We start from the raw sequence: 17329 nt of genomic DNA on the forward strand, positions 1-17329 counted from the left end.
CTGGCGCTGTGAAGCTGCAGTGCTAAGCACTGTGCTACCGTGCTGCCCCTTGAAAGCTTTGTGCTCCTCCAATTCTGGCCTTGTGTGCATACCTGATTGTATTTGCTCCACCGATGTTGGCCTTGTCTTCAGTTGCCCCTGCCCTCACCTCCTAAGCCTCTCCGCCTCACTATCCCCATCTCCTCTGTTAAAACCTCTCTGACAAATTTTTCCTCAGTTACTTATCTGCTTATGTGCCTTGGTGTCAAATTTTGCTTGATAATTCTCCTGAGAAAGCCTCCAAAGGTGCCCCAATATTAAAGGCGGCGTATGAATCCAAGTTGTTGTTATCTTAAATTATGCGCCTCTCGTCTGCTACCACTGTTGGAGGAAGTGAAACTTGGGCACGGTCATCAATCAGATGAGAAGAATGACCCAGTTAGGAGTGGTAGATTACGTTTGCCTAGCTGGCTGTGATCACTTGTAATTGTGGTGCGTTACACAGGAAGTGGCATTCAAAGTGTTACAGAAATGTTGCTGGAACAAATTGGTCATGATGCATACTACATGCAAAAATAAGAGCACATTATTTGATATTATTACTCACTGATATTCAGTGCAACTTAGAAAGAGAGACGGCCAGATGCTGAACTTGTTATATGGATCGATCTAAACATCAGCAGATTGTAGGGTCTTCCCAATGATATGTTTGCAGTTCTAGCTGGGAAACATGGGAGACACAGAACAGGGCTGATGTACTTGCACAAAGATAAATTCTGGCGGGCACCCAGAGAGAAGGCCAGTCCACAGTAAACTAACACATCCATTGGCAGTGACAGAGTAACAATGGTAGGTATCTACAAGTAGGTCATCTACTACCCCTTCTCAATTAGGGATGGTGATGTGGAAGCGGAATTAAAAAAAAGAGGGGAAAGGTAAAATACATTAATTAAATAAAAAAGACACTTGGGATGAATTAAGATTTTGTATGCGGGAAAGGGCTAATACAAAACAATGAATCATGTTTAATAAGGCTGGAGTGTTTACAATGAATTCACCATGTCGCTCAAAACACTAATGCATCTTTGATTATCTGAACCCCAGGTCCTACGCTTTATTCATAACTAGTCCTAAATAAAATTCAGAGATCAACATATCCTCTTATTAAGCAAAACAGTATTTCATGATGCAGCTGGTTGACATATATATTACCATAATATCCATGGATTCCATTACGTCTTCTTACATTATTTTAAGTGTCAGCGATGGCTTAGTTGGCAGCACTCTCACCAGAGTCAAAGCTGCAGATTCACTTCCCACTCCAGAGACTTGAACACAAAAATCTGGGCTGATGCTCCAGTGCAGTACTGAGGGATCAGCGCACAGCAGGAGGAGCAGTCTTCAGGATAAGATGTTAAACCAAGGGCCTCTCTGCCCTCTCAGGTGGAAGTAAAAGATCCCATTCGAAGGAGAGCAAAGAGCAGGAGACTTCTCCCTTGTGTCCTGGCCAATATTTATCCCTCAACCAATACAACAGAAACAGGTTATCTGGTCACTATCACACTACTGTTTGTGGGAGCTTGCTGAGGCTAATTAGTTGCTGTATTTCTGACATTACAACAGTGATAACCCTTCCAAAAGCACTTCATTAGCTGCAAAGTGCTCTGGGACATTGGAGATGTGAAAAGTGCTGGATAAGCGACGTCTTGCTTTTTTTCCACCCATTTCGAAACCTGGTCCATTCACTGTTCCGAGAATCTTTTAAAAATGGTTACAACATACATGCCTACCTCGTCAGCTGACGGCTACTGCAGCTTTAAAGGAACATTCCATGGTAGGTCTACAGTGGCCTTACCTTTTTAAACTTGGCTCCAAAATGCAACTCTACATCTAAAACCACAATGCAACTTTATCCTGGAGTATTCGTCTAAGAATGTGCTGCACATGATTACTGTGGAGTGTAGATTCCAGGTAACCATTAGTGGTTTTACACTGCCTACCATTCCATGGCTGCTTGCATGAATTGCTGTTCGTGAATCTGTACCTTTATCATGGAAAATGCAAGTGTAAGTGAATGTGTGCTCATGTAAACAAGATATTAATTACAATGCGGTGAGAGTGCAACGACCAAACTTACAGTGTAGTGGCGGCGTCATGAAGTGGACGAACACAGGTTGAAATGCACCCCTGCACAATTATCCAGATCAGTCATAACTCTGTGGTCAAGTATTTGACCTGCACTTGGCATCTACCAAAAGAGGTAGATTATGTTGCCAGGCCACCGCTCTACACTTCTGAACAACCACTTATAATTGGAAACTGCGGAGGCCTGGGAGCCAATTGCACGCCTTCTCTCAGTCACAGGAGATGCATGGCCCAACGAGATCTGCACAGGAAAAAACACAGAGATTTCAATCTGCCCCATGCAAAAAAAAATAACCATCCAAATGTTTAATAACCGATTTTCCTAGATTCTGACTTTCAGTTCCTTCGTAAGTGTATGAAAGAACTGTATACAACATTGTCAAAACGTAAAGTGGACTCACAAAACAGTTAATAAAATGAAACAGAATTACTCAGCACTGGACGAGATGCCTGGGGGACAAGGAGTCACACAAAAAGAAATCATTGGTCTCATTTGCGTGGCTGGCTGGTGATATAGGCAAGGGTGCCATCCACGAGGGCTAGCTAGCTTGAAGAGACAACCATACACTCTCATAAATCTTGCAGGCTGTTGAGCTCTTTACCGGAAAATCTATACTGTCATAAAGCTCAAAAAAATGAGTGGAATGCCCATATTATGTTACGTAAGAACATGAGAACAGAAGGAGGAGTAGACCATATGGCCCCTCGAGCCTGCTCTTCTGTTCAATACGAGCATGGCTCATCTTCTGTCACAAGCCCACTGTTCTGCCCCTTCCCGAAATCCCCTTGACTCCTGGAGATCCAAAAACCCATCAATCGCAACCTTGAATAGACTCAGTGATGGAGCATCCACTTCCTGCTGGAGTAGAGAACTCCAAGATTCACAATCCTCTGAATAAAGACATTTCTCCTCATCTCAGGTGTGTAACAAATCATGAAATCAACCACTTTACATTAAAAATTAAACAAGTCCTTTCGAGGACATTCTCTGTATTTTCGTAAAACACGAACAACTCGATAATAGTAACTGGTGAATTTACCTTTGGCATGACTTGCTCCACATGTACAATAATCTCCTTCAGCTCTGCCAATACAATCCCTTTTCAGCCAGTTCCAACAATTCTCGTTGGAGGAGACCAGGAAGTGTTGCTGCACATCTTTACTGACCTACACAGAAAAAAATTCCCATCGATTAGAAATGCTGAATGATTTTCTTAATAAGCAGCACTGTTTGATGAACAAGACCCTGCTTATAACGTAGGATGGTCATTTGTTCATAATAGTTTCTCTTTAATGCACCTCTCAGTTACATTACCCTGGCAACACTGTTTCAATTCTAAGCTGATATGGGCCAATCATTTAGTCAAAGCATGAAAACAACCAATCAATATATTGATCAAGTGCCGCCAAAACTATTTTGGGACGCAAAATAGATTCTGCAAGAAATTCAACTTGGCTTCAATGGTAAAGCATGGTTAAAAATATACTTCATTTTTCATAATTTCATACACAAACCACAATGTTTCCTATCTTCTTGCCAAAATTACAAGTATTTCACTGGCACATTTGGCATTAATGCTTCTTTTAAAAAATCTTAACAAGACATTTCCTAAAGTTGTGCCAAGTACTCACAATATATTTCCTGTTTCTGTTAATAGCACATCATCTCCACTAGGTGGTAGGAGAAGGGCTGAGTAGAATCCAGCTGCAAGAAAATTTATTTCGCTACAGATCTCGGCTCAACTGTTGTGGGAACCACCGAGTATACGGTAGTCTTTAAACATGTGCAAGATAAAAGTCAAATCGAAATATAAATTTCTTAGTCAAGTAATATATCTATGTATCTGACCGCTTGAGCGCCCTGAATTTCACCACTCCACCATTGGCAACCCGTGCCTTCAGCTACCGAGACCCCAGCCACTAGATTTCCCTCAACACACCTCTGCACCTCTCCCTTTAAGACACTCTTTGAAATCTAACTCTTTGAGCAAGCCTTTGGGTCACCAGTTCTAATATTTCATGTGGCTCAGTGTCAAATTCTGTTGGATAACGTTCCTGTGAAACACCTTTTTAACGTTAGAGCTGCTATTTAAATGCAAGTGGATGTTGTATATAATTTGGACATTTACATCTAAAATTGTATTTTGCATAGCATTTGCTGTAGTGGTACAGCAGTGTGTCATTAATGTTACACTGTAGTAACTGTGTGGTACATATACACTGTGTTATATCAATGGCCTGTAACTTCCACAGGGTGGCAATCTCCAGCGGGTTGTTACTCTCCCCAGGCAAGACTTGCCTGTGCTGGGATTCCTGAGCCCTTGTCTCACCCAACCTTCTTCATCCAGGCTGGGTAAGACAGCAGCAGCGAAGCGAACCCCCGATCGGGATCGTCGTGGAGTAACTGGGTGCAGACAGATACGTCACTCCCCCTTTTTATGGCAGTAGCAGTAGGTTTAAAGGAACAATTTATAGGGAGCAGGTAAGTTATAAAGTTTAGGGAAAGGGAAAGAGTGAGGTGCATCAGTCCAGGACGGAGAGAGGGAGGGAAGGGCGTCAGTCTGGTAAGGAGGGAGGGGGGTCAGTCTGGGAGGGAGTGAGGGAGGGAACAACATCAGTCTGGAAAGGAGGGAGGGGTATCAGTTGGGAGAGAGAAGGGGACAGGGGTGCCAGTCCAGGAGGTAGGGGCGCCAATCGGGGAAAGGAGGGAAGGGCGTCAATCTGGTGGGAGGGGATGGGTGGTGTCAGTCCGAGAGGGAAGGAGTGTCAGTGAGGGAGGGGTGCCGGTCCGGGGAGGTAGAGGAGCAGATCAGGGAGGGAGGGAACGGCATCAATCGGGGGATGGGGGGGGGGGGGGGGGGGGGGGGGGGGGGTCAGTCAGGTTGGGTGTGAAGGTGGTGTGTTGGGTCTCCTAGGGGGGGGGGGATCGTCTGTGTGCAGTGTGTCCTGTGCAAGGCTGGGTCTGACTGTTTAATTAACTACTCTGGGTTTAGAAGTGATTTTATCCTCTAACTCTGTCAGAGTAACTATTAGGGCTAAACTGGCAGAACCATCCGAAGTTAGCGATTTTAAGTGTTTCTGTTGGATAGTTCCCAGCACAGCGCAATTGTCCAAAGGAAGTTAGACCTCTGGACAATTGCGGGTAAACCCTTACATGGGAACTTCTGAGAGGCAGCATAGAGATACCCCTTAAATGCGATGCCGTGGAACCCAGGAGTTATGGGTCTTGTTACGACTAGGATGGGAAGAGTTATCTAGCCACACTACTCCTCAGGTCACATCATTGGTTTAAAAGTTTAATTCACTCACCTAAAATGGCCATTTATTTACCTTTGTTGCTGTTAGACGCAAAATAAAGAGACTTTAATCAGGCATCTTTTTAAAAAAAAATTTATTAAGGGACAATTTAGCGTGGCCAATTCACCTACCCTGCACATCTTTGGGTTGTGCGGGGGAGACCCACGCAGACACGAGAAGAATGTGCAGTGGACATTGATCCGAGGCCGGGATCGAACCTGGGTCCTCAGCACCGGGAGGCAGCAGTGCTAACCACTGCGCCACCATGCCTCCCCTTAATCAAGCTTCTTTCCATAAATTCAGAACAATTGATTTATTAAAAAACAAAACGTATTAGTTAACACACAATGGTGCTCTGGAAGTATAACAATCTATTGTTTTTTTTAAAAACACCCCACCACACGCAGACACACACACACACACACATACAGAAACAAAAGACAATCCGATAGGGTTTCTGCAGAAACAGGCATTGGGGATAGGCAATACAAAATAACAGATAAGGTTTGCAGGGTTTTGATGCTGTCGATCTGGAGCTCCCTCATATGAAGACCTGGTAGATGTCTGGAGGCTCTCACCAATGAAGCTTTGATGTGGAGGAGAATGTAGAGCTGGATCTATTCTTCTTGCCCCAGCTTTCCATGTTTCCAAATGCTGACAAGTTAAATCAGATGAGGATTCTCTGGCTTCAGGCTGATGACCACACACAGAATTTCAGGCAAGGCAGAGTAGAGAGTGCATTAGGCCAGCCTTCTTTCTCAGTTTATTCCCCAAAACGCATTTCAAAAACAACGGGTTCAAAACTTGGGCATTTGATTTTTCCAGTAAAATACAAGCTACCAGTCCCCCCCCCCCCCCCCATATCAATTAAAGTGATTGCAGCTCAAAACAAACAGATTTCTCTGCTCAAGTACCCTGCTGGTCAGGAGATTTCTTAGGAAAAGGTAGGGTTGCTCCCAGTCTAAAGGTGAACTTATGACCCTTCATTTAAAAAAACCCTCCAGTTCGGCATTAAGTGTCCAGACATTGCAATGTCTTTCCGTATTTTAAAAGAAAGCTATAAAAATAATAATATTTATTAGTGTCACAAGTCGGCTTACATTAACAATGCAATGAAGTTACTGCGAAAATCCCCTCGTTGCCACATTCCAGCGCCTGTTCGGGTACACTGAGGGAGAATTCAGAATGTCCAATTCACCTAACAAGGACATCTTTCGGGACTTTTTGGAGGAAACCGGAGCACCTGTAGGAAACCCACGCAGACACGTGGAGAACGTGCAAACTCCGCACAGACAGTGACCCAAGCCGGGAATCGAACCCTGGGTCCTTGGTGCTGTGAAGGAACGGTGCTAACCACTGTGCTACCGTTCTGCCCCTGAAAGTTGTGGTTTTCCTAACAGATTTAGTGATATCTTTGCAGTCAGGTGTAAACGTTATAACGGTACACATTTTGCAATAGAATTTGAAGTTGTACTCATTGAGAATGTATACATTTTCAATATTGCGTACTTGACACTATATTTCTCATCTGCATGCTACCCTTCAGTGACAACATCTGAAAACACTTGGTTTTCACTCTTACGTTGACAACACCCAGCTCCACCTTACCACGGTAGCATTGTGGATAGCACAATGGCTTCACAGCTCCAGGGTCCCAGGTTCGATTCCAGGCTTGGGTCACTGTCTGTGCGGAGTCTGCACATCCTCCCCGTGTGTGCGTGGGTTTCCTCCGGGTGCTCCGGTTTCCTCCCACAGTCCAAAGATGTGCAGGTTAGGTGGATTGGCCATGATAAATTGCCCTTAGTGTCCAAAATTGCCCTTAGTGTTGGGTGGGGTTACTGGGTTATTGGGATAGGGGAGGTGTTGACCTTGGATAGGATGCTCTTTCCAAGAGCCAGTGCAGACACGATGGGCTGAATGGCCTCCTTCTGCACTGTAAATTCTATGATAATTCTATGATCTCTCTCGACTCTTTCAATGTTGCTAAATTGTCAGATTGCTTATCTGACATCCTGTACTGGATGAGCAGCAATTCCCTCCAATTAAATATTAGGAAGACTGAAGCCGCTGTTTACAATCCTTACTTGAAACCCCGTTCCCTAGTTATTCGTCTTCATTGCTTTCCGGGTCACTGTCCGAGACTAAACAAAATTGTTCACAACCTTAGTGTCATATTTGGCCGAAAGATGAGATTCCCACCACATATTTGCACCAACACTAAGACCATCGATTTCCACCTCTGTGACAACTTTGTCCCTGCTTGAGCTTATCTGCTGCTGAAACCCTCATTCATGCTTTTGTTATGTCCAGATTTGACCACTCCAATTCATTCCTGGCTGGTCTTCCACATACTATCCTCTGTAAACTCTGCTGCCTGTGTCTTAACTCAGAGGAGTTCCTGTGCCCCTTCCACCATGGTGTTCACTGAACTGCTCACTCCCAATCAAGCAAAACCTTGAGTCTAAAATTTTCATCCTTGTTTTTCAATCCCTCAATGGCTTCATACTTTGTAAATCTGTGATCTCTTCCAAGATACCTGCACTCATCTCATTCTGGCCTCGAGAGCACCCCCATTTTTAATCGCTCCACCATTGGTAACTGTGCCTTTAGGTGCCTCAGTCCAAAGCTCTGGATTCTCTCCCAACACCTCTCCAATTTCATTTTATCCTTCAAGACGCTCCTTAAAACCTACCTGCGTTTGGTCATCTGCCCTAATATACATATAAGTGCAGCAAAGACTCTTGGACACTGCTCGGTGACTCTGGTCGGTGCTGTGTCCGACAGGGGTTTCGCGGCTTCCCTCCCGGCAGGTTACCCATCAGGTAGCGGGTTCAACTTTTTCGGTGCAACAAACTTGTGCAATCAATTGGAAGGATACACGCACTCACGGTAAGTGTGTGTGCCCTTAATAAACAAAACACTGTGGATGCTAGAATGAAAACAAACAGAATATTGGAAAAACTCAGCAGGGCTGGCAGCATCTGTAGGGAGCGAAAACAAGAGTTAACCTTTCGCTCTTCATCACAATGAAGAGAGAGGTAAAGTCTGTTGAACATTATACACTAGCTGGAAGAGATATCCCAAAACTGTAGCAATCTTAAGAACAAGACACAGATGACCAGCTGCAGTGGCGGGTGAGGGAGGGGATGGGAGTGTGGGGAAAGGAGTGTATTTGCATTGAGACAAAATATATGGGATATAAAAAAAGGAGTTTTAGATGGAATAAAAAGGTCTTTATGCAGCTTGGTGCCATGCTTGATTTAACGTTGCTTCAGCTTCATGTGATGTTTTATTACCATCAAAGTGCTAAATAAATATGAGCTGTTGTACGTATAGTCCATATCGAGCCGTGAAAGTTCATAATAGAACAGACAGGAATGCATATTGAGCAACAAGAATTACAGGGTAGTAGATTATTAATTGTTATGAAGTAGTTGGTGGAATTACATAGCACACATTGAGTAGGAGAATATGCAGCTGTGTCGTATACGTTGTGTAGAAGTACATGTCGTTTTAAGAATTTTCTTTAGCAAACAGGTCCTGTTACAGTGGGTCTGACACGTCTGTTTTCCCCTCGGAGGTATTGCACTATTGTAGGGTTTTAAAATTAAAGTACAGCTCTGTTCAATGTCGTCAAGAACACAGAATAAAACAACACATTTTTGAAATTCTCAGGAGGGCTTCAAAGGGTAGATGCAGAGAGATTATTTCCCCTGACTGGCGAATCCGGAGCTCGGGGTCATTGTCTCACAATAAGGGGTCAGTCATTCAGGACCGAGGTGAAGCAGTTTCTTCATTCAGAGGGTTGAGAATTTTTAGAATCTTCTACGCCAGAGGGTTGTGGATGCTCAGGTATTGAGTATACTCAAGACAGAGATTTATGGAATTTATAAACAAAGGGAAGGAAGAGATATGGGACAAGGTAGGAAAGTAGAGTTAGTGCAGATTATGAATCTTGATCTCATCGAAAGGCAGAGCAGGATCCACCAGGTCAGATGGACAACTTACACTTCAATTTCTCACATTTGTAACAACTGGTGTGCATACATAAAATTCTTTGGAAATTGTATTCTAAGTTTCCAACTTAAGGTTTGTGCAATCATTCTAAAACATTGCTGAATGTTTTAGTTGTTTTCTTTATGAACCAAATTATTACTTTTTTCCAATTCAGGAGCAATTTAGCGTGGCAAATCCACCAAGCCTGCACATCTTTGGGTTATGGGGGTGAGCCCCATTTCTGAATTAGTATAATGGGTATATATTTCATTCAGAAATAAATAATAGCATGGACATAATAAACAGGCTAACACATGATTCAATGCAGGAGCTTGTGAAGCAAAGGCATCTCATTCTTCAAATAAGCGACTAATTGAAGCAGTGCACGCAGTTCCTCACTATACGAAAGGCCCGCTGTTATTAAGGGGCTGCAGACAGAACATTACTCGAGAGCGTATCGTGTGAAATGTATCACAAGGCGTTACAAGCCAATTTAATGCACTTACATTATGAAATAGGCATCATTTAGATTCAGTTGCAATAGTAACAAGGAATCAAGGAAAACACGAACCAGCCTCTTCTGATGCCAGATGGGCAATAAATGAATTGCTATCAGCATTACCTAATTCCCAGAAGCATGTGGGGGGAAAAAATGTACATCTGTCAGAAACATGTAGGCTGTATCCATTAGAAACTACTATGGTCTCGGGATATATAGTGTTTAGTTAAGGACTCATGCTCCTTATTTATAATCACTTATTGTCACAAGCAGGCTTCAATGAAGTTACTGTGAAAAGCCCCTAGCCGCCACATTCCGGCACCTATTCGGGGAGGCTGGAACGGGAATTGAACCCGTGCTGCTGGACTTGTTCTGCATTACAAGTCTTAGCCCACTGTGCCAATCCAGAAAAGAGTCCCGTTATGGGCAAGTTTAGCAGGGTGTATTCCAGCGCCTCGAGCGGCGGGAAGAACACCATTATCGAAAGGGACTCTTATTTTTTGGGCCTCAGTGAGGAAGGCCCCACCTAGGCTTCACATACCTTCATTTTAAAATGGCGCCCAGATCTCTCGATCCCCCAAGAAGACTCCAAGAGCCCCCAAACTTACCTGTTGAGTGGTCCTCAGGCCTCCCGGACCGCACCTCATAAGGGCTGGGCACCTCTAGGCCCATGCGTGAGCATGGTCAATATGTCACCGTGGCTCTGCCAGCCTGGCACCCAAGCTGGCACTGTCAGGGTGCCAGGGCTGGCAATGCCAAGGTTCCCAGGTGGCATTTGCAGTGCCAGGGTACCAGACTGTCCAGAGAAGACCACCCGGGGGCCTCCGATCTGCTGAGATTCCAGCCATTCCAGTTTGTGGAGACCAGTGCTAAATGGGAGTACGCTGGGGTCTCCTCAGTGAGGCCGTTAGATTCTAGGGGCTGGCTAGCTCTGGTGGAGACATATTTAAGTGTGCCTAACAATGGCCTCGCCCATTGTGGGCAGGATCCAGATCAGAACTTCTCGCGAGATCCCATGAGACCTCACGAGGTATAGCGAGCCGGGTAAATCTCTCGAGAGGCCTCCTGTGAGATTTACTGATCGTGCCGCATCCCAACTTGGGTGTGATGCGGCTGTCAGATCATGCCCTAAAGCTGTCATGGTCCCAATAGATACCAATAACTTTTTAAAAGAGAAGCATTTTCCAGTGAATGACAAAAATAATCGGCATCGACACGATTTCATGTTTTAAGACTTTTACTGTAACAAACTAGAATCCATATAAATCAAACATTACTTGACAGGTAATAAACCAAACCAAAAAAAAATGTATTTCCCCATTAACTAAATTGAGATATTTTCTAACACCTCCTTTTCTATGAACCACACTTGTGGGAGATGTGTGGCAATAGAAGGTTAAGTTTAAGTCATTCCCAGTTTTCCAGCAGGCTCACTTTTCCTGGCCACGCCAGTTTGAGTCTTCCAGTGTCCTTTGAAAATTGTTCCACTCAGCTGGAATATTCCAGAACTGGCTTTCACCAGCAAGGTCCATATCAGCAACTCCTTGTTCTTTAAATCTCCAAAAGCCCTCTCTGTTTTATCTTCTTTTCAAACAGCAAACCAGCTCACCCCAGCACTCTGCTTGGCTGCGAATACAAAATCAGTCTTTTCCTGTTCTTCGCAGCAGCAGCCGCTTTTCTCTTTCTCTCTTCATTCAAAATACTGTGGCCCCTATTTCTGTGCGAAAGTGTGAAAACCGTCACATGATTTTCAGCCCCTACGACTGCCAGATGACAGCTGCCTGACTCAGGGCAGAGGTTCTTATATTCACCTTTCCCTCAAGTTAAAGGAGATATTTTCAAACATAACCATCTTCGTTCATATAGCACAAGTAAATGTACTTTGTTGTGTATATTCACTCTGCTCAGTAAGTAAGGAAGCAAAGCAATCACAATGATCAAAAAATACAATGTTGTATTTCCATTGTACCAGCCAACACTAGAAAGGCACGGATATGTCATGCAAATATGAGATCACATGTCCAAACAGTACCCACACCTCATTTTTTATTTGCTAATCAGAAACATAGTTCGTGATATCTGGATTTCCAATTAGTAACATGCAGCTGCTGAATGTATTGGATAACCCTCTTTGAGGTGACAGGAAGGAGAACATGCAGTTTCTTCAGAAGAAAGCAGTGCTTATTAGTTACTCATTCAGCTCCAATATGGATATGCTTTCATCATAATGTAGATTTTGTATTTTGACAATGGGCATCACTTTATTGCATCGGTAAGGGAGAAGCACGAAAAGCATTTGCTCACTTGGAATTCTGGAGCCCTAGGAGCTTTTGAATCTGGGGCCTCTTAAGTCTCAGAAATCCATAAGGAGATTCCAATGAATTCCTCAGATCTTCGAATTTCTGCCTGGCATCAGATTTCACTTTTTCTTTAATACATCTTTACTTTTTAAAAAAAAATTAAATCATTGATGGGATGTGGGAATCATTGGCTGGGCCAACATTAATTGCCCATCCCCAGTTGCCCTTGAATTGGCTTGCTAGGCTATTGCAGAGGAAATTTTCAATGTCAATCAGATATAGTCCAGACGAGGTACGGATGACAAGATTTCCTTCCCTAAAGGACATTAGTGAATAGGTTTTAATGGCAATCGACAATGGTTTCATGGTTATCATTAGACTTCTAATTCACTCAATTTTTATTGAATTTAAATTTCACCATCTGCCATGGTGGAATTCAAAGCTGTATCCTCAGAGCATTATCCTGGGTCCCTAGATCATTAGACCAATGGCAATGTGCCACCACCTCCCTCCTTGCTAGCACCTATGAATATAGGAACAAGTGTTTAGCCCCGTGAGCTGTTCTGCCACAATTCAATACATTGTCATTCATCTATAATCCAACTATTTGCCCCCCCCCCCCCCTTTACCCCGTATCTCTTAATACCTCAGGACAATAAAAATATCTCAAGCTCAGATTGAAAAATTGACAACTGAACTCGAGTCAACTGCCGATTTTGGTGTTCTGAACATTTATTTTAAAATATTTTTATTCTCCTTTTTCACATTTTCTCCCGAATTTTCACCCACCAACAATAAACAATAATCAGCAACAGATAAGTTATTTTTTTAATATAAATTTAAAGTACCCAATAATTTTTTTCCAATTCAGGGGCAATTTTAGCGTGGCCAATTCAGCTAGCCTGCAGATCTTTTTGGATTGTGGGGGTGGAACCCATGCAAACACGGGGAGAATGTGCAAACTCCACACAGCCAGTGGCCCAGGGCCGAGATAGAACCGGGTTCCTCGGCGTCGTGATGCATCAGTGCCAATCACTGTGCCATCTTGCCTCTCACTCTGAACATTTATTACCCTTCCTTCATATAGAAATGTTTCATAACTTGGCTACATAAAGAAGTCTTACAACACCAGGTTAAAGTCCAACAGGTTTGTTTCAAACACGAGCTTTCGGAGCACGGCTCCTTCTTCAGGTGAATCATTCACCTGAAGAAGGAGCCGTGCTCCGAAAGCTCGTGTTTGAAACAAACCTGTTGGACTTTAACCTGGTGTTGTAAGACTTCTTACTGTGCTCACCCCAGTCCAACGCCGGCATCTCCACATCATGGCTACATAAAGACTTTATTCAATCAAAGCAGTTCTGATTTGGATACCCAATACAATCTTTCATGAATTAGAATAGCTAATTCTAGAAAATACGTCAACGCCATTTTTCAACGGCGATTCTAACAGCCAAAACGTATCAGTGGGAAGGTGTGACTCAAAAGCTGTCAGAAACGAGCAGATTTATCTGGAGGACAGCAATGGATTTTCTGAGAATCAACAAGCTTGGTCAATGGCAGGGCCACGTGCTTAACAGAACAAAAAATAGATTGAGTGGAAGCAAAATAACCGTGTATTATTTTCTGCTCCTTTTGGTGATACAAAAAGTACCTGTTGGAAAGACTTTAACCTGTATGGATGACTACGAGAATCCCAGTGAATCACTTACACCACAGGATTAAGTTACAAGTTAGACCAGGGAAAATAGTCTTTTCGAGCCTTCAAACGGATGAGACAGAGAGTCAACTAGAAGTGATATCAGGGATGTTATGATGTTATTAGTTTAGCCACCCAGATAATGGTCAGATCCCACCAAGCACCAACATTTATTACTTACATGAGTGATAAAACTGGAAGACATCTGTACATTCATTAATGTCCTTTGTGGAAGAAAATCTCCATTTGGTCGACTTAATTTTGGTTGACTTTTATTACTGTACTGATTGAAATGACCGAGCTGAAGAGTATAGCAATTGTTCAAAAAGAAACTAAATGTGACATACCCATGTTGGTCATTACGCCAGTCCAAAAAACAAGAAATTTTATAAAGAATATTAAGAACCCCCTCTCTCAACTTCTCCAACACACTTTCCACCCCCCCCCCCACCCCCCCCCAAACACCCTCCCCACCACCACCTTGTAAAATCCTCCTTAAAATCCACATCCGACCAAGCTTTTAGTCACCCTCTGAATATCCGCTTCTTGAACTTGGTGTCATTATTTGTTGGATTACACTTCTGTGGGGTACCTTGGGATGTTATTAAAGCATGTAATGGTGTTTAATTCCAGTATACGTAAAGTGCCAAGAGAGCCATGTAAACTAGAAATTGCTGCTGGCAAAAACACTGGTCGAGCTTTTAATGAATTGTAAGACATTTGTTTTAATTAGCTTATTTTTAAAAAGTGTCAATGCCTCCATTAAAACAAGAGGAATGCCGTGCAAGTGCTCATTATTAAACAGCAATTTAAAGCCTTCTGTTCCATGGTTTTAAAATCATATATTTGAAATGCATAGGCTCGGAGAGAGAGACAAGGAAAGATTCCCCCATTCCAAGATTGTGTTTCAACAATAATGATTCGCCCTTACCCCAACCTAAAGCTTCTTAAAAATAAAAACTGTTCGACCAGCACACTCAATCTCGATAATCTCCCACATGCTTCTGGGCTGCCACAACAAGGACATATGCAACAGTGCAATCATCTTGCTTTGGGACTGGGACATGCACTAATGGAATTGTTGTCGGTGCATGTAGAAGGCTTCATTCACAATTTATCTGGAATTAGAATCGCAATGAAATAGATACATTTATTTTCAAATATAATATCTATAATTTTACCAGTGTTTTTTTTATTTAGACAGGATTGCAGTAGGCATCGAACTTTAGAAAGTGTATCAAATAAACTGTAAAATTCAAAGGTAGATTTGAGGGCTTGTAGACTTGGTTAGAAACGAAATCTCCGACATTCAGCACTCGCATCCTCTGCACAAATATCAAACTGTACTTTGGGGTATTTTAAAACTTTGTCTCTATGAATTCTAGATGTTCACCTATTTCACATTTCCACTTCACCCACATGAAATTTAAAAACGATAAAGAAGTGGGGCCTCAGCACCCCCAAGTCTTGTGGGCTCAGAAGCCTCATACATGGAAATGCCATCCCAGATGTTTTATGTAAAAATAAAGGTTTAAATTGAATACAATAAATTAGAACTCTAATTGCTCTGCAGAATTATCAAAGCCTCAGCAAGAAATGCTCTGTGCTGTACACTGGTAAAGTTAAACCTTGAGAAAGGGGAAATAATTGACATTTATGAAGCATCTTATCATGTACTCAATAAGTGTTTCACAACCAATTAATTATTTTTATTGTGTAGTTCCTATTGTTGCTCTGCAGATACACTTGAAAGTGAACAATTCTCTGCTCTTTAAATACTGTCATTGGATCTTTTACAGACATTGGGACAGTGCATCATTAAAACATCCCATCCGGAAGACAGCAAATCCAATGACATAACTTTGCACCAGTTCTGCATTATAGTATTAGCCAAGGTGAACCAAATGGTTTTATCTGTGCTCTTATCCAATGCTCAAATACTACAGGTTAGTTCCAAAGCCTTTGGCTCCAGAGGCACTGACACTTGATTTGCAAGAAAAACTTAAAAGCAATCCAAGAAGTTGGAGGTAATAACAAAGTCCAATATCATATTACACCCACTCAGTTTTAAACTGAAAATGGTTGTGTTGATTTTAAATTGTTGTTGCTTTGCAATCTGTCCAGATAGGCCAGAAAGATTGTTGTGTATTCCTAAATTCTAAATGGGGAGCACGGTGGAACAGTGGTTAGCACTGCTGCCTCACAGCGCCAAGGTCCCGGGTTCAATTCCAGCCGTGCATGACTGTGAGTTTGCTCCCCATGTCTGGGTGGGTTTCCTCCGGGTGGCCGGCTTCCTCCCACAGCCCAAAGATGTGCAGGTTAGGTGGATTGGCAATGATAAATTGCCTCTTAGTGTTTAGAGATGTGCAGTTGAGGTTATTGGGATAGGGTGGGGTGGGCGGGCAAGTAGAGCTAGGTTGGATGCTCTTTCGGAAGGTTGGATGCTCTTTCGGAAGGTAGGTGCATTATCAATGGGCCAAATGGCCTCCTTCTGCACGGCAGGAATTCATTGTAAATTGCTGCCCTCTCAATTTTAATAAACACACCACTTTTACTTATTACCTTTTGACTCGAGCCTTGATAGTAAAACTGGCAGTCTCCATGACTCCACTTTCTGAAACTCCTTCATAAAGCACTCTGTCTCTACTTCTCTATCCTCCTTTCAAAAATCTTCTCAAAATTTTTTCAATCATCCCTTCAGCCATCCTACTCACTCCCTCCTTGGCTCTGTGCACACATCCCTGTCAATTTCCAAATACAAACTACCACAGGACTTCATTTTGCATTACATCCACTATATAAATGCAGGTTATTGTCACGAGCACATTGATTGCTTGCAATTTTCAATATGAATGTCCTGCACTTTGCCTTTTTCTTTATTGATTTCAGGCATTTAAAAAAACTAAAATTCTGGTTAGAATGCAGACATATCAAAAGGTATACTTTTGGATAGAACGTTCTCTGTAACCATGAACATCTGCTTTGAGCCTCTCTTTTGGTCACACAACCATTTACTTTTGTCTTGCTCAATAATCGCTTTCGTCATTTAATTCCTGTTGTCCACGCTTTCACACAGCTTCCCTTTTTTTCTTCCCTAGTCCACTTGCTGGTGTCGTTACTTGCTAATAAAGCTCAAATCTAAATTCTTCCAGTGTGTTGAAAGCCTATTGACCTGGAATGCGACCACTGATTCTTTCTCCAATGCAGCTGCCTGACCAGCTAAATGTTTCCAACATTTTCTGTCCCCATTTCAGACTTCCAGTATCTACAGTATTTTGCCATTGAAAATACATTGGGCACCCAAAGAAAAAAGTATTATAACTGTAGAAAATGTTTTTATTCATATATTTAGCAGATGTATTGTTCGAGTAAGCCAAAAAAATACATACAGATTGTGATCTTTTGCTCAGTAATAAT

The 17329-nt window shown here is 42.6% G+C and overlaps 1 protein-coding gene across 5 annotated transcripts in view; it reads right to left on the minus strand.

Annotated features, from left to right (window-relative positions):
* The window catches only part of plagl2 (pleiomorphic adenoma gene-like 2), a 162687-nt gene that overhangs the window by 36582 nt on the left and 108776 nt on the right, over window positions 1-17329 (minus strand). For 4 of the 5 annotated variants that reach the window (XM_038803388.1, XM_038803386.1, XM_038803384.1 and 1 more), the window contains exons 2-3: window positions 3165-3291; window positions 2117-2365 (exon numbers count right to left, since the gene is read on the minus strand). The gene's annotated coding sequence lies outside the window, so the exon portion shown is untranslated. Of the gene's footprint in view, window positions 1-1773; window positions 2024-2116; window positions 2366-3164; window positions 3292-17329 lie in introns of those variants that run through there. The other variant, XR_005461422.1, reaches the window with a different exon arrangement.

This window comes from Scyliorhinus canicula, chromosome 7 (genome assembly GCF_902713615.1).
Source record: "Scyliorhinus canicula chromosome 7, sScyCan1.1, whole genome shotgun sequence".
Lineage (NCBI taxonomy): Eukaryota > Metazoa > Chordata > Chondrichthyes > Carcharhiniformes > Scyliorhinidae > Scyliorhinus > Scyliorhinus canicula.